Source organism: Canis lupus, chromosome 11 (genome assembly GCF_011100685.1).
Source record: "Canis lupus familiaris isolate Mischka breed German Shepherd chromosome 11, alternate assembly UU_Cfam_GSD_1.0, whole genome shotgun sequence".
Taxonomy (NCBI): Eukaryota; Metazoa; Chordata; class Mammalia; order Carnivora; family Canidae; genus Canis; species Canis lupus.
Window position 1 is genome coordinate 20070386 of NC_049232.1, and position 23766 is coordinate 20094151.

Here is a 23766-nt window from a genome sequence, read left to right on the forward strand (position 1 = left end):
TTATTCTTCAAAATATTAATTCATCTGATCTTCGTAACAACTCCATTTCTCTTTCATATGTGAGAAAACTAAGACGGGGAGAGATTAAGTAAACCTGCCCAAAATAACAGTGCTACCTACCAAAAATGGCGAAGCTGGGTTTAGATTCCAGATTATATGTCTCTAGAGCCCAGGATTTTAATGCTTATTCTGTACTATTAATTAAGCAGGAAGTACTACTTAAAGCCAATCATTCTCTTCCCCAAAAGAAGAAAACAGCATGTGTTGTAATTCTTACTGACTCCAGCTCAGGAGTGTGCAGTGAAGTAACAAGCAGAGTTACAAAGGCAGGCTGGTGCCAGATCAAAACTCAAAAGCATTTGGCACAAACACAAAGGAACATCATCATTCATTCAGGTAATCAGTAAACAAGAGTGTTGAACAATAGGTGACAAGATCATTTACGCATTTTAGAAAATCATGTTGACAGAAATTTGGAGGAGCGACAAGAGTGGGAAGTTCAGAGGTAAGAATAATGTTATAAACTGAACCAAAGAACAGCTCTGAAAACAGAAAGAACGGGACAGAGCTAGATATTACTTACAAGAGAGAGAGAGCATCTGAGAGACTGTATACTGGGAATGAGGGAAGAGGATGGCAGACTCCCAGCTTTCCAATATAATGAAAATATATACCATTAACCAAGGTAGAGAATAAAGGAGGGAAGCAAATTTGAGATAGGGGTGTTAACAGTTTAAGGGGCCTGAAACACAGCTGCAGAAAAATATCCTAAAGATTGATGAAAAATTTGTCTGCAGCACATGAGAAAAGTTGAGAGTAGAGTTATTAGACACAGAGTTATTGACACATAGTTGGCAGTGAAATCATTCATGGAAAACAAATAAAGAGAGAAAAGAGGGGTGCTGGGTGGCACAGTCGGCTGGACTCCAACTCTTGTTTTCGGCTCAGGTCATGATCTCAGGGTCCTGGGGTTGAGCCCCATGTTGGCCTTCAAGCTCTACATGGAGTCAGCTTAGGATTCTCTCTTTCTCCCTCTCCCTCTGCCCCTCACACTCATGCTGGCTCTCTCTCTCTCTCTCAAATAAATAAATCAAATCTTAAAAAAAAAAAAAAAGAAAAGAAAACAAAGTGAAGAACCAATAAACTAGAATCTTAGGACATGGTAATATTTCCAGGACAGAGAGAAAAGAAACAGAGAAACCAAGGAAGATTAGTAGAGATAGACCATAAGAAAGAAAAGAGAAAACCTATGGTAAAATGTTACTTCAAAAGTCAAGGAAGATTTTTTAAAAATAAGTAAAAGGGCAGCCCCAGTGGCTCAGTGGTTTAGTGCCGCCTTCAGCCCAGGGCCTGATCCTGGAGATCCGGGATCGAGTCCCATGTCAGGCTCCCTGCATGGAGCTGGCTCCTCAGTCTGCCTATGTCTCTGCCTCTCTCTCTCTGTCTCTCTCTCTCTCTGTCTCTTATGAATAAATAAAAAATCTTTAAAAAATAAAAAAATAATAAAAATAAGTAAAAAAAAGGTAAGCAAGAAAAAATGAAGAAAGGAATACTGTGCAGTGCCAAAAGCCAAAATTTATAAACACTAAAAGTGTCCAAGGGATTTGACAATGTGGCAATCCTTGGTACTCTTGCAAGAACCATTTCAGAGGCAATGGCAATGGAATGAAGGGAAAAGAGCTGAGAGAGTGAAACAGTGCTATTTGGAAAAATTTCCCTGTGAAATGGGGAGAAAAAGAAATAATGTGATCAAAAAAAAAAAAAAAAGAAAGAAACAATGTGATCATATAATCCATCTACATTGCAGAGTTTTGAAAGTAAAGGGGGACCCTAAACACACAGGGGTAAATTGAAATTTTCTTGGACAACCAAGGTCTATGGTCATCCCAGACAGGTAGAAGAAGCTACAGGAAGCTTTCTCTAAAGGAAAAAGAAAAGCATACACAGATAAAAGATATACAGATATATCTTCATACATATTTTTATATGTATATATCCTTTCATTTATCTACCTATCTATCCAAAAAAGGGCATATACTTAAATGTATCTATTTATAAACTGATGGGAAAGTGTCAGAGAAACAGTATAAAACAACCAAAAAGAATTGTTGGACTAAGAGCCCAGACAAGTTAGGACACAGTACCCTGGGAAAGGCTAACGAACTATGAAATGCACTTGCTAAGGCAGGTGCCTTAGCACCTTACACTTGATCACTTCTATTTTTTCTAAAAAGTAGAAATCAAGCATGTACTACCTAAATATATATGAAATGTATGACCTGAACTCAGGTACAAGTTGGTTGTGAGAGATAAAGGTCTGACAGAGTCATCAAAGACAATGTGGGAAGATGCTAACCTGAGGGAAAGCATAAGCTAAAGTACTGTCAAGCCAGCCGGGATGAAAATCATCAATCTGTGATAGGACTGATTTTCTGTACTATCACAAGGGAGGCTAGGCCTGGAAGGGACAAAAGTAGACAGTGTATTTAAGAGGAGATTTTCTGAGTAACTGCAATAGAAAAATAGGAACAAGGCTGTCAAGAGTGATATCAAGAAAGAAGGTCTGGACTTACTAGCACAGGAAACACGGTCAGAATGGAGGTGATGGGAGAAAAGGAAGGGGGAAAAAACAAAAAAACAGACATCTTAAGTTAGAGATCAAGTTTATATGAAAGATCAAAGGATATGAAGTTATGGTCAGAATGGGAGGATCCCAGAAAGAGAGCAGAGTGAGCTCATAGTTAGACTCAAGGTCTAGTCAAGAACAGATCAAGGTAGAGAGCAAGAGAAGGCACTGTGAAGTCAGAATGTTAGATGTGTGGGTTGCATAAGATGGTGATACAAAATAATCTGGAAAGAAACACTATCACCTAAATGTCAAAGTTCTTCAAGAATACTAGGGAACCATCTGGTAGAAGATCCTCAGTGGATGGCAACAAAAAAATAGAGCAAACTGTTGTACTATGGCAAAGGCCTCAGAAGAGGTTTTAATGAGAGGCAAGAACAGTCTCCAAGCAATAGTAGGGGCCAAGTTTCTACAGTTAGTGTGCAGTAGAGCGTGGAAAAAGCAGCATACTGTACAGAAAGGGCAAAAGAAGGAATTATGGACTGTAAAGGCAGAAAGGTGGAAAATTGTGAAGAAAGTGAAAACATAAGGAATTCTAAATTGTGCAGAGAAAAGGCACCATAAGCATTATTAGATGGAGAAGGCAAGGTTGGAGACATAAAGAAGGCTCAAGACTTGCAGGGCTCAGATTGTGGGATATGCCTTAGTAAGAACAGAAACAGAACAACACAGCTTTATATTTAAATAGAAATCGTGTGTGAAGTTGACTTGGTCTGACTAGAGAGGTTCTTACCACCAATCACTGTTAGAAAAAGAAAAAGAAAAAGAAAAAGAAAAAGAAAAAGAAAAAGAAAAAGAAAAAGGAAAAAGGAAAAAGGAAAAGGAAGAAAGAAAAAAAGAAGAAAAAGCTAGTCAAAAGTTATCTGGGGGGCAGCCCGGGTGGCTCAGCAGTTTGGCACCTGCCTTTGGCCCAGGGCGTGATCCTGGAGACCTGGGATCTAGTCCCACATCGGGCTCCCTGCATGGAGCCTGCTTCTCCCTCTGCTGTGTCTCTGCCTCTCTCTCTCTCTCTCTGTGTGTCTCTCATGAATGAATAAATAAAATCTTTAAAAAAAAAAAAGTTATCTGGGAAGGGATCTATACTTCTGAGGAGTATCTCTGAAATGGAGGGAGGTTACTGATAAAGCTTTGATTCCCTTTATCTTGCCATGGAAAAAAGTTGTGAATCTTGAAACTTAAAGACACAATTAATTGAAATTTACTAGATAAATCTGTTAGCAAAAAGTTGCCTAACAAACTAATTCTGTTTGAAATATACTTGAAGTTGTGCCTGGGTGGCTGAGTCAGTTAACGGCTCAGGTCATGATCTCACCATCCTGGGATACAGCCCCACATCAGGTTCCCCACTCAGCATGGAATCTGCTTCTCCCTCTCCTTCTGCTCCTCCCCCCACTTGTGTTCTGTCTCTCTCTCAAATAAATTAATAAAATCTAGGGAAAAAAGAAGTATACTAGGGAACATGATATTAAACAACAAGAATAATCCCAAGTGACTCCTTTAATAGGCAATTTTAAATGGTAATAATAACCCTAAATTTATTCATTTTTCAAATGAAAGAAGAGAAAGAAAAGCAAAAATGACCTACCTAAAGTCAATGTTCTGGTTAGGCTGGTTGATTGTGCCTCTTTCTTTCACTCCCATCTCTATTTTCCACTGGTATTCACTTTTCACTCAGCACACAAAAAGTATAGCATAATGCATTATTATACCAAAACCTAATCTTCTGATATCTAATCCACCATGCTTTCTACTTCATTGGGTTGCCTCTTTTTGTCAAAATTGAGGACATAACTAAGCCAAATCATTAACAGTGGTAAGGACAGCATCACCATTCACAAAAATTATATACTACAGCAAACCTTCCTTAGTATTAAGCTACTTGGTCAGCTTGATATTAACTTACACATTAGTAAGGAGACAGCTGGGTGGCTCAGTCACAGTAAAGCATCTGCCTTCAGCTCAGGTCATAATCTCAAGGTCCTGGGATCGAGCCCTGAGCTCCAAGACAGGCTCCCTGCTAAACAGGAAGCCTGTTTCTCCCATTCCTCCCTGCTCATGCTCTGTCGCTCTCTCTCCTTCTCTCAAATAAATAAATGAAACCTTTAAAAAATATATACATTAGTAAGAATACTCAGTGATGAACCATAAACTATTTTAACTCTACACAGATGTTATTTATAGTTTATGTCAGCTTATCTGCTCTGCAGGTTTTTTATCTGATACCTTCAAAGAATGCTAATAGAAAATAAACATACTGGAATAGACACTTCCCTTAACACACTGACACTGCAGTTCAGAGACCATGTAAATTCCTGTAACACATTACTGGCTTTTTTTTTTTTTTTAAGATTTTATTTATTTATTCATGAGAGACACAGAGAGAGAGAGATAGGCAGAGACACAGGCAGAGAGAGAAGCAGGCTCCATGCAGGAAGCCTGATGTGGGACTCGATCCCGGGACTCTAGGATCACTCCCTGGGCATGAAAGGAGGTGCCCAACTGCTAAGCCACCCAGGCGTCCCATTACTGGCTTTTAAATCAGGGGTAAATCATACATTCTCAATGAGAGCAAGATGGCTTCCAAAGAGGGTTGGGGGAAGGAGACAAAACAATATTAGATATTACAATGGATGTGGCCTTTCAAAGGGCCACAATATACAAGCAAATACCAAGTATATCTGTGGTATTAAAACTTCATTTGATGAGATGGCAATTAAGGAAAAAGATGTCCAAAAAAGGCTTCGTAGGGGTACAATAATGTAAAAAAAGGAAAATACAAAAGGTTGAGAAGCACAAGACTAAATGCTAGTTTGTATTTCAACACATTTAATGATTGTCACACTTAAATGTAATACCTAAATAACTCACCTTTTTTTTTTCTATTTAACCAATTCTTTCGCCTCAAGAATTGAGTTTCATAGACTTGTAGAGAAACATGAACAGACCTCTTCTCTTCCTTTACTCCTACTTTCAATTGATCATCCAGACATTTTTCACTTTTACTTAGTTAGCAACAAAGATCTGAGATAATCTCTTAGTGTAGAGTATATTTACCAAACATGAAGATTTTAAATTCATTTATGGAATAATTATTTGCAATGACTACTATATACCTGGTACAATATTAGTTGTTCTTTCTTGAGCCTTATTCACATCAATGTCATCTCACTGAAATGGAAGCATGCAAGGTGATGCAAACTAACACTGGGAAACAATAAAAATCTTATGCTCCTGCAAGAAATAGAGAGAGAGGGCAGCCAAATTTCAAAACCTATGCATGTAGAAACTGCCCCCAGTACTAGAAACTGCCCCCAGTACTAGAAAACATTCTGAGTTTGGTTAAATTAAAAAAAAGAAGAAGAAAGTAAAGGATGAAGGCAAGGCAGTAGAGAGAGAAGAATGCTAGATTAGGCTCCAAAAGATAAGCAGAAAGCCTTCTCAACATAACAACACGCCAAGAAGAGGTCACCAATAGAACCCCAAAGCATAACAGCCAAAAGCACCACATTCAATTGGAGAAATATATCCTGTACATGGGGCAAGTAATCTGAGTATTTTAAAAACCTATAGACAGACTGTGCTTTAGAAAAATTTGCTGGTATGACATAATGACATAATATTCACCATTCCCTCTAAAACACAGTGACCAGGAAAGAAACAGCAATTGAGTGCATATTTAGGTCTTAAGCTAAAAATAAAATGTAACAACACGTACAATTTTTTAAGTTCCTCATTTCAATTAACTTTTTCTATTAAGCTGGAAATCCCAACTGTATCAGACAAAAGAGAACATATGGGCTGTATCAGCAATTCCCAATAATTTCTAGTAAAAGGACACCTTTTTAATATTTAGAAAAATGTGGTAACCAGTAACAGAAAATATGACTGAACGCTACTATGAATTCAATACAGTATTAATCAAAAGAACCTCTATATACTTGTGAAAAAGAGAACTACATATTCATCAATTATTTACTCAGTTTATAAAATATGTTTTTATAAAGTCAAGGACCTAATTCAATAACTACTACAACTCAGGGTTTGAAAGACCTAGTGTAAAGATATATACAAAATTAGAGGAATCATGTATAAAATATATGGGAACCATAAAATACATGTGAAAATTACATTGTAGGAAGTTTTTAAAATACAAAAAATAATTAAGATAAAATACAGACCACTATTCAGAGTATCACTGCATTTCTGCTAGGAGTCACTCATTAAAGAACTGCTTAAAATAAATTTTTCTTTAGCAAACAGGATCATCGGTGACAAGGTACCATTATGGTACTAATTTTCCTTTTCAAAAGAATTCAAACTGGTTTTGTAAATAATGGAAATTCCTCCCAGATTGACAACTTTTTCACCACAAATTTTAGTTTATATTTTGTTTTGGTATTTCATGTTTCAGTATCTTACTAAATACTAAAAGAAGCAACTAAGAAAGATAAGGAATATAATGGAACCTCAATTAATTTCCTGAATGAGTGAATGAGGTTATCATTTTAATTCAGGAAGCTTATATGTCTCTCTCTCTCTGTCTTTTTTAAATTCCAATATACTTAACCCACAGTGTTATACTAGTTTCAGGTGGACAAGAAAGTGATTCAACAATTCCATATATCACCAGTGTTCACCACAATCGCATTCCTTAATGCCCATCACCCATTTCACCCAGGAAGTTACATATTTCTAATTATTTCTCTCTCCAAGGAGAGAAAATTCTCTAACCTGACAGAAAAATAATCCCATGATTTATTTGTTAATCTCAGTTCCAAAGAAATGTGTTCTTAGTTTAGGCCTTTTCCTATCCAAAAAGTCTTGATTTTTATATAAGCTGTTTTATCCAATTCTTTTTCTCCAGCTACATATTAATAAACTAAATATAACACTAGATAACCTTTAGCCTGTTTATCTTTAGTCATACTGAACTCCATTATATCCAGAATACTGATGAAACCCTAATGACTGTCATTTACATTTTAAACACAAGTATAATCAGCTACTTGGCTGTAGTAATATCACCATTTAATCAAACTAGATATTTCACAAAAGAAAACAATATAAAGCAAAATATAAACTGTTACCAACATTAAATCTATTTATACTTATCCCCTATTTATACCAACCAAGTCTATTTATACTTATCCCCTATTTATACCAACCAAATCTATTTATACCTATCCCCTAATTTAACATATATAAAGGCATATGTATGAAGTTAAAATTTTACAAAAAGTATTTTCAAAAATTAATAATCTACCATATGAATTCTTGTTGAACTAGAACATCAGTAAGATAAATTTCTAAACCATGAGAGGATATCACGTATCGTATCTACTACCATAGTTGCTTAGTATTTTTCAGCATCACACACACCTAATTGAAATACACCTGACCTATATAGTCTTTAACTTTCAGACATTAATTCTATATGCCTAAGAACTTAGGTATATAGAAAGAAATTGCAATGGAACCCTAGAAGAATGTTAAAACAATTCGAAGGGCCAGTATCCAAATTGTTCCACTGGGTTACACACATTGAAAAAATATTTTTAGACTCCACAGTGGGATTTACTTAAAATACAAGAACAAAGTACCTTAGTCTAAATTCACTGCTAATTCAGATTATTTAATTCAAACTATAAATGACTAATTGGGACACATAGTTAAGATGTTCAGAAAGCATCAAAAATGTTACCAGAAAAATTCAGCCCCATGTCATTAAAGAATAACATTAACTATAAAAATAATTATATTTTGATCAACAAACTAAAATAATGTCGTTTTTAATGTAAATTTTACTTATGAATGTGTATGTGAGATACAAACACAAAAGCCCACTGCTTTCCAAATATGTGCAGTGTTCTTATGTAAACATGAGAAAGAAGAACAGTGAATGACAGAAACAGAATAAGACACAACACTAATGACTAATACACAGTATTTAGAAATTACACGTTTAAACTAATGATTATCGCTTGCTTAAAACATTCTCAGAAGTCCTTCTAATTTATCATTGCAACTTTAAACTACTTTTCAAAAATAAGTATATCTAAAAGTCTCACCATTTAAATTTTTGTTTCAGATATTATAAAGCAAACTTATCACCAAATTTATAACTACATTTGGGCTGAATCTGATGTTAACAACATTTGAAAATAACATCTTGAGTTAAACTGTACATTAGTGGCATCTCTAGTTGTCTTAATGCAGCTCCACTTTTCAAAATCCCTAAAAACTCCAGTTACACACAACTGCCAACTCAGGTTAATAATAGCAATGAATCATATTCATCTGAAACCACAAGACTGTCAGGTGACATACCAAGAAGTCTGAATTTAATTCAAATAAAAGCCTCTCCATGCTGCAATGAAAAAGGCTTAATCCTAGCAACGGAACCATGGGAGACTGGGAGCCTTTGGGAAATTACTGCCCGTGACAAAATTTATTTTTTACAAAAGGCTCCGTCTATTCAGTCCTACCATTTCACAAGCAGAATCCTATTCTTTTGTTTCACTGAAGACTTTGGAATTTTTACTGAAGCCAATTATGACTACATTTCCTTTATCTCTTCTACTATAAATATATTTTTTAAAGAAAATCAACCTAAGAAAATCAACCTAAACTGCCCTAGTAGCTACTGCAGACTAGGAATCCCAATTTTTTTTAAGGACACTTTAACTCAACAATGGCTAGTCTGCACAGAGGGAACCATGGCTACATTTCAGCAATTCAACAATCCCCATCTATAAGGAACTTAGGTTCATCTAATAAGCAAGAAAACAGAAGAGCTCCTTTCTCAACTTCACTGTGTCCCAACTCTGCCATTTCAGACAAGTACACACACACACATTCTTGGAAGCCACAGCAAGCTTGTAGTCTACCCAGATGACAAGCAACTGGAAAAGCAACAAGCCCTGATGATCATAGGACCCACAGCAGTCATATGTAAACTGGCTCACTAATCTGAACTCTGTAATGAACTCCCACAGACAAGTGTAGCACAAAATACAACCTTTGAACTTAAAAAATTATATTTATGTTATACAAACATATTAAAATGTAAAAATAAAAATGTATTTATTTACATACTTCAATAAAACTACCACGTCACATTACTTGGTTTGGTTCTGAAACAGAGACATTTCAACTTGCTTTAAAAACTGAGTCTTTCACTGGGTTTGTATTTTAACACATATCAACATGTTCTTTCAGAAGAGGTAAAGAGTGCATCTGTGTATTATGCTGATATGACTACTGCAGTAACAGAAATGCCTTAATACAAAAGGCTATTAATCCACAACCTAATGGACAATATGCTAAAAGATCAAGAATCATTCCCCATACCCAACATGACCAAAACAAAAGAATGGGCTCTGAATCAGCCTAAATTAGATTTAAAACTTAATTCTGCCACATAAAGACTGAATGTGATTTTAGAAAAATGCCTTAACTTCTCTAGTCTGACTCAGATTTCTCATCTGTAAGACAGGACTTACCTCTATGTTTAGTACAGGCATTGTGTTTTATCTCTTTAACACTTAAAACAGTGTGTCTGTCACACATACCCAGAACTCAATAAAAATTTGGTGAATTACTGACAATGCTGCTGGAATTACCTGTCTCTTCCAAGTACATTGCCTTCTTGTCCCAGTTTTAAAAACTATAACCTTTATTTTAATTGTAATACTTAATTCCAATAATCCTGGTACTTGTTGAGATATATACACTAGCAATTGTGTTGGCACACTAGCAATTTCTCCACAATTCATTAGGCAGAAACTTTTAAAATCCATCTTTCATCTGTGGGGTCAAAGGATATATGGGCAATCTCTATTTTAAAATCTGCTCAATTTTACTGGGAACCTACAGCACAGCAATAATGTATAAAGATATTGAGGGCTGCCTAGGTGGTTCAGTCGGTTAAACATCCAACTCTCAGTCTCAGCTTACATCTTGATCTCAGGGTCATGAGTTCAAGCCCTGCACTGGGCTCCATACTGGCTGCCCTACTTTAAAAAAACAAAAACAAAAACAAAAAACAATGTCAAATCACCATGTTATACACCTGAAACTAACACATTGTGTCAACTACACTCAAATGAAAAAAATAATTAATTAAAAAAAATCTTTGATTAAGTTAGAAGCCTGCATACACACACAAAACTAAACTGAATGATTTCACAAGGTCTAACAGATCTAAGCTTTCAGAGCTCATTCATGATAGGCCTATGATACAAATCTAGGTTAATTATAATCCTATATAATACAAGCCATTTACTTCAGCATTAAATGTATCAAAGGGGTGAAAACTAAAACAACCAAATGCTCACTAATATCACTAGACTTGATAAACTCTTGATATATAAATTACATTTATATAGAATACTGTGCAAGCCTGTAAAAGGATGAGATAGAGCTACACAAAGATCTCCAAGATTATTACTTCATGAAGAAAAACAAGGTTCAAAACAGTATGTATACCATCAGAGTGAATACCATAATATTCTCATATATACTTCAAAGTAAAAAAGATTTTCAAGTAAGATAAATAAGAAACTTAACACAAAGACAGATAAGTAATATTCTAAGAAACAACCCCTAGAAAACAAAACTAGGAACTAGAGAAAGGAAGGGAAACACTTTTTTTCCAACTACATTCCTTACCTCTAGTCTGTACCAAAACTTTGCATTCATTTCAATAAGCACCTCTTTGACTCCCGAGGTTTTGGATCCTCTCTTGTCCAAAGAATACAAAATACCTTCAGAAACATCATAATCTTACACCAGGACTTGATCCATTTTTGCACTGAAGAACCAGCCAGAGAAAAGTTTGATAGCTCAAACCAAAAATCTAGAAGTCACCAAGTCACTATTTATTCTACTACCAAAATATCTGTCAGACTATCAGCATGACCACACTGCCATCATCCTTGTATGGGCTACCATATTTAACTACTTAAATTAGTCTCACAACCTCTCCTGCTCCCCTCCAATCTACTCTCCACAATGTAGCCGAAGAGGGATAATCCTCTATAGCATATTTCTCTCTCTTCTCCCCAATAAAAAGCCCTAAACTACCCCACTGTACATCTCCTATCCTGGTGCTCAACAGACTACTGTTGTAATTATCTATTTATTATCTCCATTTCTACTGGACCATAAGCTGTGTGACAATGGGACCAAACTTCTCTCATACACAGGTGTATTCTAGTGTCTAGCACCACAGATGACATTTAGTAGCTTACCAATAAGTTGAAACTAATTTTTGCAGGAACTCTGATGACACTTATCTTGGTATCAGTTTAATGCTAACAAAACTACATAGGATCTTAGTAGGTTTCTTTATCAAAATGAAATAAAAATATCCCTTCTAGTGCCTACTTGCTCAATTCTCACTCTGAATAGACAGTTATTTCATGTAGTAATGTATTCACTATTCCTCTCAACTCTATATCCTCAAAGAGGAGAATAATCATTGTAAAAATAATATAGACTGGCTATATTCTCCATGATCATACTGGGAAGGAAGGGGTCAAAGTCATATGGCCTCTAGTTCTACTGTACTAGTTCTAGTGCACATGCCTTCTAGCTGAGCTAGACTCTCTGTAGCCAAGCACTTCAATGTTCCCTTTACTACTACCTTTTCCCAAATTCCAAACTTCTATCTTGGTTATTTCCCAATCCTGAATCCCCACCATAAACTTACTTCTCAATTAAAGATACTTGCTTAGGAAAATAGAAACTGTAAAGTGACTTAATGAATCACTGCTGTTGCAAAGCACACCTCTAATTTATCTCTTACTCATTATGTAGTAAACATTCCACATTTAGTACTATCATTGTTATCATACAGCATTAAGAATTCATTATATCCCAAAATCTCTGCAGCCATTCAAATTGAAAATTAAACTAAGACTATGGTTAAGACTACCAACTGTTCCCTGGAATTTGCCTTCTCCCTTCCTATTAATTACAAAACTCCTAGAGTTTTCTGGGGTACATGGCTACCTACCTAGAGACTTATTTCCCAATTTCCATTGCATATATAAGTGTGGTCATATTACTATATTCAAGTTAGTGGAATATAACAGGAACTGGCATGTGCAATTTCTAGGTCATCTTTGGAAATACAAAATGCTTTTCCTTCTCTCCTTACCCCTTTCCTGATAGCTAGGAAATAACAATAACTAGCACAGTCTCTTTGGACTCAGGAAGGGAAGCCACATGTTAAGGATGGCAGAGCTATCCTAGCTGACCTATCAGTATGCAACACTAGATGATTTCATGCAACTACACTATTTACTTGCCAAGAATTACCTACCAACTTTTTTTTAAATATAAGAGAAAAGGTTTTATCTTATTTTATTGTATCTTGCAGTCTCTGTTACAAAGCTGAGTTTGTACCCTGATACATAGCTACATCAGTCTGGGTTTGAGTCTCACTTCTTAGGTAAACTGTTTTCCCTTTCTGAGGTCATAGTCCATAGGAGACCATCTTCAACTTGGAATTTATACACTTCCCTCTGACCTTTGATCAACCAGACTTTTTATTAACAGTGCAATGAATAGGACAGACCACTACATTATACTGCAGGAACATAAATTTACAGAGCAAGTATCATATTTATAACCATGCATTAAAAATGAGATAGTCTTAGGATGCTTAATATAAATTTAGAAATCTTAAACACATAAATTAAAATAAATACACTTTATGGGAAGGAGCACAGTATAGTAATTAAGTGACTTTAAAAGTAGAGACCAGAGATGGCTGGGTGGCTTAGCGGTTGAGCATCTGCCTTCAACTCAGGGCGTGAGCCCAAGAGTCCCGGGATGGAGTCCCATATTGGGTTCCCTGTGGGAGCCTCCTTCTCCCTCTGCCTGTGTCTCTGCCTCTCTCGTGTGTGTCTCTCATGAATAAATAAATCTTTAAAAAACAAAAAACAAAAAATAATTTAAAAACTTAAAGTAGAGACCAAGATACAAAAATCCCAGTTCTGTCATTTATTATCGTATTGGTAAATATTACAATTATCAATGTAAATAACAATACTTATTTCATACAATAGTAAGGATTTACAAAAGCTTAATTTAGTACAACGCATTGGCAAAATTCCTGGGATACTGTAAATATACAATAAAAGGTAGCTATCATTAATTGCTAAACTGCATTTTACTCACTGAAAACACCTAACATTACAGACCTATTTTGTACTAGGCACAACACTAAGCATATTCTAAATTCTTTAGAAATTCATATACTTGAGGGGTGCCTGAGTGACTCATGGTTAAACATCTTCTTTTGGTTCAAGTCATGATCCCAGGATCCTGAGATCGAGCCTCAAGTTGGGCTCCCCCATCAGGGGGGAATCTGCTTCTCCTCACTTCCACTCATGCTCTCTCTCACTCACTCTCAAAAATAAATAAATAAAAACCTAAAAAAGTAAATCCATATACTTGAGGAGACAAGCATAACATTGACTAGAACTTATAGAATGAGTAAAATAGAAGAAGCAGGTTCACAGGCTTACTAATACCAAGGGTGGTATATGATTCAGAAAATAAGGATGGAAAGGTAAAATTCACCCACTAAAATTCTCACATATAAGAATTCTAAAGCTTTCAGATATGAGCGATAAAAACTAGAAAACACAAAACCCAGAAATATCACACATTCTTTAGCAAAGGAGTAACACAATTTAGGTGCAATTAAAAATGTAACAGAAAGAACCAACCTGAAACTACTGGTACTAGGCCTACGATGGTGAAAATGGCAAGGGTGGTAAAAGGATTTTAAAAAGCAAAAATGAAAAAGATTTAGTAAATAATTAAATATAGTACTAGAGCAGAGCAAACTATTCCTCAAAATAATCTAGCTTGGAAATAAGAAGCCTCAACTATTTGATTTTATAATTATCCTAATGCACTGGAGGGATGTCAAGATGAAGATGTCCCAAAGGAAGTTAAAATGTGTGTGCCTGCTGAAAAGTCAGAAGAGAGATATAGGGATCCCTGGGTGGCGCAGCGGTTTGGCGCCTGCCTTTGGCCCAGGGCGCGATCCTGGAGACCAGGGATCGAATCCCACGTTGGGCTCCCGGTGCATGGAGCCTGCTTCTCCCTCTGCCTATGTCTCTGCCTCTCTCTCTCTCTCTCTCTGTGTGACTATCATAAAAAAATAAAAAAATAAAAAAAAAAAGAAGAGAGATATAATTTGGAAAATCAGCAGCAGAGAACTGACAGCTTCTAGAGTAAAATCTTTTTTCCCTTCTGAAATGATCTCCATATTAATAAATTGATCTATTTTTAAGTGAAAATAATCTCAGTTTTCTTGAGGATATGAAAAACTGAACAAAATATCCAGACAGCCTACAAACGTCCCTGTTTTTAGCTAGTGACTTGCCAGTAACTTAAGCTTCTAAGTTACAGAAGGAAAAGAAGTTTACAACCAGCCTTCAAGTATTTTATATATTTAATAATCAACCTGAAGGCCAATGTTTTGAAAATGATTATTTAATTCACAAAATGCTTCTGGAATATGAGAATCAAGAAGTTATCTGAAAGAAAGCAAACACTGCTTAATCAACATATTAATGTATTCTGAATTCCGAAAAAGGAAAATTATAAGGTATCTTTTTTCACTATCAGTCTAAATTAACACCTGAAAATTGGGAGGTAGTCTAAAATACAGAAATAGGTTTTAGAGAAGTCTACGTATTATAGGTTATTCAGAGAAAATTTCACAAGAACTAAAAAAGTTAATTCAGAATCATAGTAGTGATTCTACAGGCACATATAATAAAAGCAGAAACAGAAAATTAAACATCTCAATAACACCAATTCCATTAGGTTATTCAATCTTTTTAATATAATTTTTTAGCTAATAGTTTAAATTGCTAACTGCCAAAATAACCTCTGAACCACAAAACATATATCTGTCATATCACTACCATTTCTCATGACAATCCTGAAGTTCAAGCCCTCAAATCATTTTAAGTAAATATAACCATCTTTTCAACTTAAGGCTCTCTTATTCCAACTCATTCCAGACTCACTTTCTAGGAATGTAATGCTTCATCAGGCCATCCCACTACTACAAAACCATCAATGACTCCTCATTTCCTTTCACATCAATGTTCACTAATTTTTTAAGATAACCATTCCTCCATCATCCTCAGATTTACCTACAAGAGAACTAACATATCACACATATACCTCCATTTTACCTTAAAGGGAAAAGTGCTCCTCTCCATTTCCAAATCTACGAAGTTGATCTCATCCCTTCTGGTTTCTGGTTCAATCTTGCCTGTTTCTTACAACTCCAATGTTTCTTCCACTCATTTATCTCTAAAAATCTCCAGGTTCCTGGCACATTTTCCTCCCTTCTAAACTAAAGCTGAAAAAGTTACCTAACACAGCTTCTTAACGCTGCATTCAACCTGTGCACAACGTCTGACACTGTCACATTCTTGCACTCTATTCAACAACATTCATCACATCCAATTTCTAACACGATACCATTTCCTGATTATATTTCTGAATTCAGGATTTGGAGCCCAAATATATTTATTTTTAAAAACCTTCATACAATGGAATACTACACAGCAACAAAAACAAATTACTGATAAAGGCAGTAACATAAATGAATCTCATCTGCTTACTGTCTACCAGGCATTGTGGAATTATGAAAATGCAAAAATGAAAGAGATGAAATCTCTGCTCAGACTTCAGCTATAACCAACTATTTAAGTGCCAGTCTCACATATCCTAAAAGAGAGTTTACAGTCAAGTCTAAGGACCAACATGGGGTCTATGGTTCAGTGTGGAAAATGAACTTGGATAGGGGAAAAAATGATATATTCACTTTTACCAACCACATTTTTCAGCTAAGACGTAGGCAACAAATCTCAGTAGTATTAGCAGTTCCTATAACTTTGGTCACTGTTAGGAATCATAGTTTCATCAGACTACACAGTTGATGCAGATATTCTAGAAAAAAAGTTTATGCTCATCATTACTTCAAAATTATAATACTTATTAGATTCACCAATTCTTAATATTTAATAAGTTAATACATAGTACATGCTTCCATATTACAAACTTAGCATCTTGACAACTATTTCAAAGTAATGAGTTTCCTTCAAAATCCTACAAATTTTAAGGTTTTATAAACATTTCTCTGAAAAAAAAAAATCTCTGAACTTTATCAGGCAGGCTACAAAAGGCTAAGGCTGCCTTACAGGATGTGACTCTTTTCCAAAGACTCATCAGGTATCCAGCAAAAAGCAACAACAACAAAATCAAAAATGTGCTTACTAAATGAATATGTGTTTGAAGCCAATTTTTTAACTCCTTTTCATTTTTAAAACAGTCTGTATTTTCTAAATAGTATAAAGGCAATGTATCCGATATAGCATCTTAAGTTGCCGCTAAATGAGCAACACATTTAGCTAGTCTTGGGTGATGGATTTCCTTTTTTTTTTTCTGAGAGAGCGAGCGCGAGCACATGCTCCCATGAAGAGGGTGGCAGAGGAAGAGTGAAGGCGAGAGAATCTCAAGCAGGCCCCACACTCCTGTGCACAGCCCCATAGGAGGCTGGATCTCATCCTGAGATCACGACCTGAGCCAAAATCAAGAGTTGAATCTTTTTTTTTTTTTTTAATTTTTATTTATGATAGTCACACAGAGAGAGAGAGAGAGAGAGAGAGAGAGAGAGGCAGAGACACAGGCAGAGGGAGAAGCAGGCTCCATGCACCGGGAGCCCGACGTGGGATTCGATCCCGGGTCTCCAGGATCACGCCCTGGGCCAAAGGCAGGCGCCGAACCGCTGTGCCACCCAGGGATCCCAAGAGTTGAATCTTAACCAAATGACCCACTCAGGCACCCTGTGGGTGATGAATTTTTAAGAGCTCTAACTTTAGGAGCTTATTTGGAGGTTCCAGCAGGGAAGAGCAGCTACTTGTATAATCTTGACCAAAGAAAGACCAATCATTCTCTATCCAGGAAGGTCATCCTTTTCAACCAACCATGCAGCTGTGATAAGGATACAGAAGGAACAGACTTAAGGCAAGAAGAGGACACTGCAGCCTGCCAGATCACCAAATCAAACCTGGTGATCAATGTGGTAACAGATGTCACAACCACACTGCCCTTACATCCTAAAATCAACACTCAAAAGTCACAACACTGATGCCTGTTTTTTTCATTTCATACTTTTCCACTATGTTCTGTACAATTTTTTTTAAGATTATATTTATTTATTCATGAGACACATAGGGAGAGAGGCAGAGACACAGACAGAGGGAGAAGCACGCCTCCTGCAGGAAGCCCAATGTGGGATGCAAAACTCCTATCCCCAGACCAGGGTAATGTCCTAGCCGAAGGCAAGATGCTCAACCACTGAGCCACCCAGGCATCCCGGTTCTGTAAGATTTTGGAAAATTATTTACAAAGGCTCTTTGTTATTATGAAGAAGTAATCAAGCCAACTACTAAAGGTCACTCCCAGTATAAAACAAAGCGATCCCAAAGCATAGGTCTGCATATGAGAGGTAAGCAAGGTTAGACAATACCAAGAAAACAATAAATACACAATTAAAATTATCTAGTAATATGATATTCAAGACTTGCAACTTCTTAGAGGCCTAGAATGTTTAGTGTATATCTGAAGTATTTTAAGAAACATAGTCATCGGATTTGAAATTCCTCCCAACAAAAGCTCTTTTCTTGAGAGAAGGAGTCTGGAAAGTTTCTACAGCCCAACAAACAATACTAATAAATGTTTCTTCATGCTCTCTCTAGAGATAATCACTAAATACCTATTAATTTGTAACTTATTATATAACATATCTAAATACAGTTATTCAGATGATATTTATAAAAGCTTTGTAACATTAATAAGTTAATTAATAATTTCTGTCTTTAACATAGACATGGACTGGACTCAAGCAAGTTGCCAGTTTCTCAGTAGTTCTGAGTTTCGAATTATACGCACAAGTAAAAACCGATATATATGATCAAAGAAACACTCCAATGCATAGTTAAGCTTCAGTGTACATCAGTGTTTGCTTAGTATCTAGTTTCTAGTTCCAAACTACTATAAATAAGATATGAAACACGAAACAAACCTACGTAATACCAACTGGTACTAGAAGACAACAGGGATTTTTTTTTCCTGGCAAACAGTTATTTTATTGTGCATGCTATGTTTTCAGAAAGCTGAATAATCTTTCCTCTGAGCTTTTAAAATCAACATGTAAACATACCAGTATATAATTCAGTGAAGATTTTGGCAGGAAGACAATGTAAAATCCCAACACATCTTTTGTACACAAATAAAAAATTTATTTAAAAAAACTAATCTAATAACTGCATGTTCAATTCATAAAATACTGTAAGATAATATTTTTGACAGTTATCTGTGCTGTGTAGGTAAATAAGAATTATCATAATTAGCAAGTTGGAGAAACTGAACTTAGGAAATACATATAAGATATTGCTAATTACTGACTTCTAAAACACTTTCTCTAATTCTAAAAACTTAACTCATGAAAAATCTATTCTATACTTTAAGAAAGCCAGACTACATAGTTGAGATACAACTTAAATATCTCACTGCTGGGGATCCCTGGGTGGCGCAGTGGTTTGGCGCCTGCCTTTGGCCCAGGGCACGATCCTGGAGACCCGGGATCGAATCCCACGTCGGGCTCCCGGTGCATGGAGCCTGCTTCTCCCTCTGCCTGTGTCTCTGCCTCTCTCTCTCTCTCTGTGACTATCATAAATAAAAAAAAAAAAAAAAAAAAAAAAAATCTCACTGCTATAAAGCCAGATAGATAAGTGATAAGCGGTTGCCAGCAGTTGGGGGAAGAAAAGAGTCTGACTACAGAAAGGTAGCATGAGGGAATTCTAGAGTCATTGAGATTGTTCAGTATCAGTGGTGGCAGCTGTAATATCCTAGTCATGTGTTAGGAATGAAAGTAAGTATATGTATATGCATGTTCTTAGCAGCAAAATATATTTACTGTAGTTAATAAATGGAAAACAGTCCAAATGTCCATCAATGAGTGAATGGATAAATAAATCATGGCATATAAATACAATGGAAGATTATTCAGCCATAGAAAGGAATGGAATACAGAAACATACAACATGGATAAACCTTGGAAACTTTATGCTAAGCGAAAGAAGGCAGATATCAAATGTCATATTATTATATGATTCTATTTATATGAGATATCCAAAAGAGATAAATCCACAGAGAACAAATACAAATTGGAGGCTGCAAGGGATTAAGAGGGAAAGGAAGGAGAAACTGCTTGCTTACAGGATAAGAGGTAAGTTTACCTTGGACTCGTGGAAATGTTTTAGAACTAGCTATAAATAGATAAAGGTAGTGGTTGCACAACCCTATGAATGTACTAAATTCCACCGAATTGTTCACTTTAAAATGGCTAATTTTATATTAATTTCACCTCAATAAATTATACACATAAAAACATATATATGAAGCTTCATACATAAGCAGCATGATGGTGATAATACAAGTTTATATGTAACTTCTCTTAAATATACTATTCTTCAATAAAAATTTCATTTAAAAAAACCTCATAGGACTGTGCATTACAAAAAGGGAATTTTACTGTATGTAAATTCTAAATATAAAACCTTTTGGGGGATCCCTGGGTGGCGCAGCAGTTTAGCGCCTGCCTTTGGCCCAGGGCGCGATCCTGGAGACCAGGGATCGAATCCCGCGTCAGGCTCCCGGTGCATGGAGCCTGCTTCTCCCTCTGCCTATGTCTCTGCCTCTCTCTCTCTCTCTGTGTGCCTATCATGAATAAAAAAAAAAAAAAAAAAAAAACTTTTAAATCTTTTTCTACTATAAATCAGTTAAAATTCTTATCATGTTAGTAAATATTTCTCTGAAAAATTTCTTCCTTTAAATCTGATAATCCCAAGTCCTAGCACTACCAATTACCAGTTGTACTGATCTTGAGCAAGTTGTATTTTTCATATTTGTATCATTTTATTTTTTTTAATTTTTATTTATTTATGATAAACACATTCTAATTAGACAAAACTCAAAAGATAACATCTAAACAAATGGTGCTAGATATACTAGTCTTCGGTTTTCTTTTTTTTTTTTTTCCCCAAGATTTATCTATTCAGGAGAGACGCAGAGAGGGGCAGAGACATAGGCAAAGGGAGAGGCAGGCTCCCTGAGAGGAGCCTGATGCACGACTCAATCCCAGGACTCTGGGATCATGACTGGAGCCAAAGGTAGATGCTCAACCGCTGAGCCATCCAGGTGCTCCAATAAACTAGTCTTTAGAATAAAGCTCCACCCTATCTCACTCTGTATATAAAAACTAACTCAAAATGAATCATAAAGTTAAACATGAAAGCTTAAAAATTATAAAATCTCTACCAAACAAATCAGAACATTTTTTAATCTTAGAGGAGGGCAAAAATGTCTTACGACACACACACAGCCATAAAAAATTTAAAATATCATAAACTATACTTCATCAAATTACAGATTTCTGATCTTTGAGAGACACCATTAATATAGAACCAACCCGGAGGGCGGGGGGTGGGAGTGAATGGGTGACGGGCACTGGGGGTTATTCTGTATGTTAGTAAATTGAACACCAATAAAAAATAAATTTAAAAAAAAAAAGAAAAAAAGAACCAACCCAGAGTCTGGAGAAAATTAGCAATGCATATATCTAACAAAGAACTTTTATCCAGGGTATATAAAGAAGTCTTACAACCCATAATCAGAGGCAAATTATCCAATTTTAAAATAGGCAAATATTTGGACACTTTAGAAAAGAAGATACATAAATAGCCAATAAGCTCAAAAGAATTGCTCAATATCACTAGGAATGAGGGAAACACAAATTAACTAATGAGATGCCAGTACACATCACCAGAATTACTGAAATTTAAATAAAATGATAGCAAGTGTTGGTTATAAAGATATCATCACACACTGCTGGTGAGCAAGTAAAATGGTCCAACCATTTTGGAGCATAGTTTGGCAATTTCTTATAAAGTTAAACATATACTTGCTTACAGCCCAACAATTCTACTCCTAGATATCTACCCAACAGAAATGAAAACATGTTCAAAGAAAGATCAACACATGAATGGTTATAGAAGCTTTATACAAACATTCCCCCAAAGTGAAAATAATCTAAAATCTATCAATTGCCTTATGGGTAAACAAATTTTACTATATCAATATAACACAATACTGGTCTTCAATGAAAATTGATGATCAACTTAAACAAGCAGGAACATGGGATTAATCTAAGAAACATTCTGCTGAGTGAAAGAAACCAGATACAAAAAAAAAAGCACATACTGTAGAATGTCATTCAGATGAAATTTTAGAAGAGGCAAAACTGACCTATGGTGACAGAAAGCATAACAGAAATTGGGGTGTTGGGAGAAGTGAGGGTGGGTTACTGACTATAAAGGGATACAAGGGAACTTTTAAGAGTGACACAAAGTTCTACACCTTGATAATAGTTGTTACACACACCTACATTTGTCAAAACTCAGAACCATGCTATTTTAAAATGAACCCAGGATTTGTTTTCATTAGATATATAGTAAGATACTGACATGGTAATGACTGTCATGAAGGAATAAGTTTATACTCACAGTTCCCTAAAAACAGGAGGCATGCCACACCACATGAGGCCCTACAGGGAAGCACCAGGATGGTCAGCAGGCAGAGGGAGAGAGAGAAAAATGTGCCAAGAATCTTTATTGTGGTTTTCACCAGGGAGAAGGTGGGCAAGATGGGATAAGCAAGGTAAATGGGTTCAGGTTTGGCTCATCTGAATTATTTCAGTGGTCTCCACAGTATAGGAACTACTCCTAACTGACTGGTATCGCTGGGGTGATTAGAGCAGGGGACTGGTGGCCCAGGAGTATGACAGCTCAACAAAGGAGGCAGTTAGGGCAGGCTCTGGATTGGTTGGTTTGCACATGAAAGATGCACTGCTAGAAGGGGAATCCTTTGCTATCTCTAGGAATTAGCTAGCCCTGGGAAGGTCAGTCTCTCCTAGTTCAAGAAGGCCCTAGATGTCAAGCACTAGAAAAATACAGACAATAGAAAGGAATGACTAATAAAGACATACTTATAATGGTGCATTTTACTGAATATTTCAATACAGTTGATGTAAAAGGAAAAATTAATTTTAAGAATAAAACATCAAAGTGGCTAATTCATTAAAAAGGTTGTCAGCACCAAAAATATTTCCTTAAAAAGAAAAAGAATCAAAAACAATGCTAATTTTCTATAATGGCAGCATGACTTAAATCTGGAATTACTCTAGAATATGGATTTGACCAATTAAGTAAGTCTATACTTACTCAGACATGATCAATTATTTTTCTTTTTACCTTTTTTTTTTTTCTGGTTGTTTTTCTAAGGTGTATATTACCATCCCTGGACCCTATAGTCCAGAAGTATTGAGCCAGTAACACCTACCTTTCTTATCTTTTTTTTTAAGGTTTTATTTATTTATTCATGAGAGACACAGAAAGGCAGAGACACAGGCAGAAGGAGAAGCAGGCTCCCTGCAGAGAGCCTGATGAGAACTTGATCCCAGAACCCTGGAATCACAACCTGAGCCAAAGGCAGATGCTCAACCACTGAGCCACCCAGGCATCCCTATCTTTTTTTCTTGTCCACCGATTTTCAACCCCAGCTGTACATTAGGATAAAAACACTGGTATGGAGGAGGACCTTGACATCAGAATTTTATAAAACTTCCCTGATGAATAGCTAGAGCTGAATACTTGCTACTAGACGTCAGATTTAATTTGGACATAACCTAAAAAATTGGTATCTTAATGCAAGCATATCAAGGCAAAGTATAGGAAACATCAATAATATAAACATTCACAGTGGAAATCTACTGACTTAGTTATGTTGCTTTGTGTACTTTCTCTGCATTTTGTAAAGCATGCTGGCTCTCACAAATCCAGTATCAACGTAAAACAAAACAAAACAAAAAACTATAGATCATAAAATTAGAAACTAAATTTCTACCTTTTAATTACCAAAAGTAAATATAAATTCAAACCTTAAATGACAGGCTCCCAACCAATTAATCTGAAAAG

General features: G+C 35.9%; 1 protein-coding gene across 6 annotated transcripts in view; it reads right to left on the reverse strand.

The window, feature by feature from the left end:
- Positions 1–23766, reverse strand: part of FNIP1 (folliculin interacting protein 1) — a 155207-nt gene that overhangs the window by 97415 nt on the left and 34026 nt on the right. Inside the window, exon 1 of one of the 6 annotated variants that reach the window (XM_038552086.1) lies at positions 5740–5838. The exons of the other annotated variants lie outside the window; for them this stretch is intronic. The gene's annotated coding sequence lies outside the window, so the exon portion shown is untranslated. Of the gene's footprint in view, positions 1–5739; positions 5839–23766 lie in introns of those variants that run through there. 6 annotated transcript variants of the gene reach the window in all.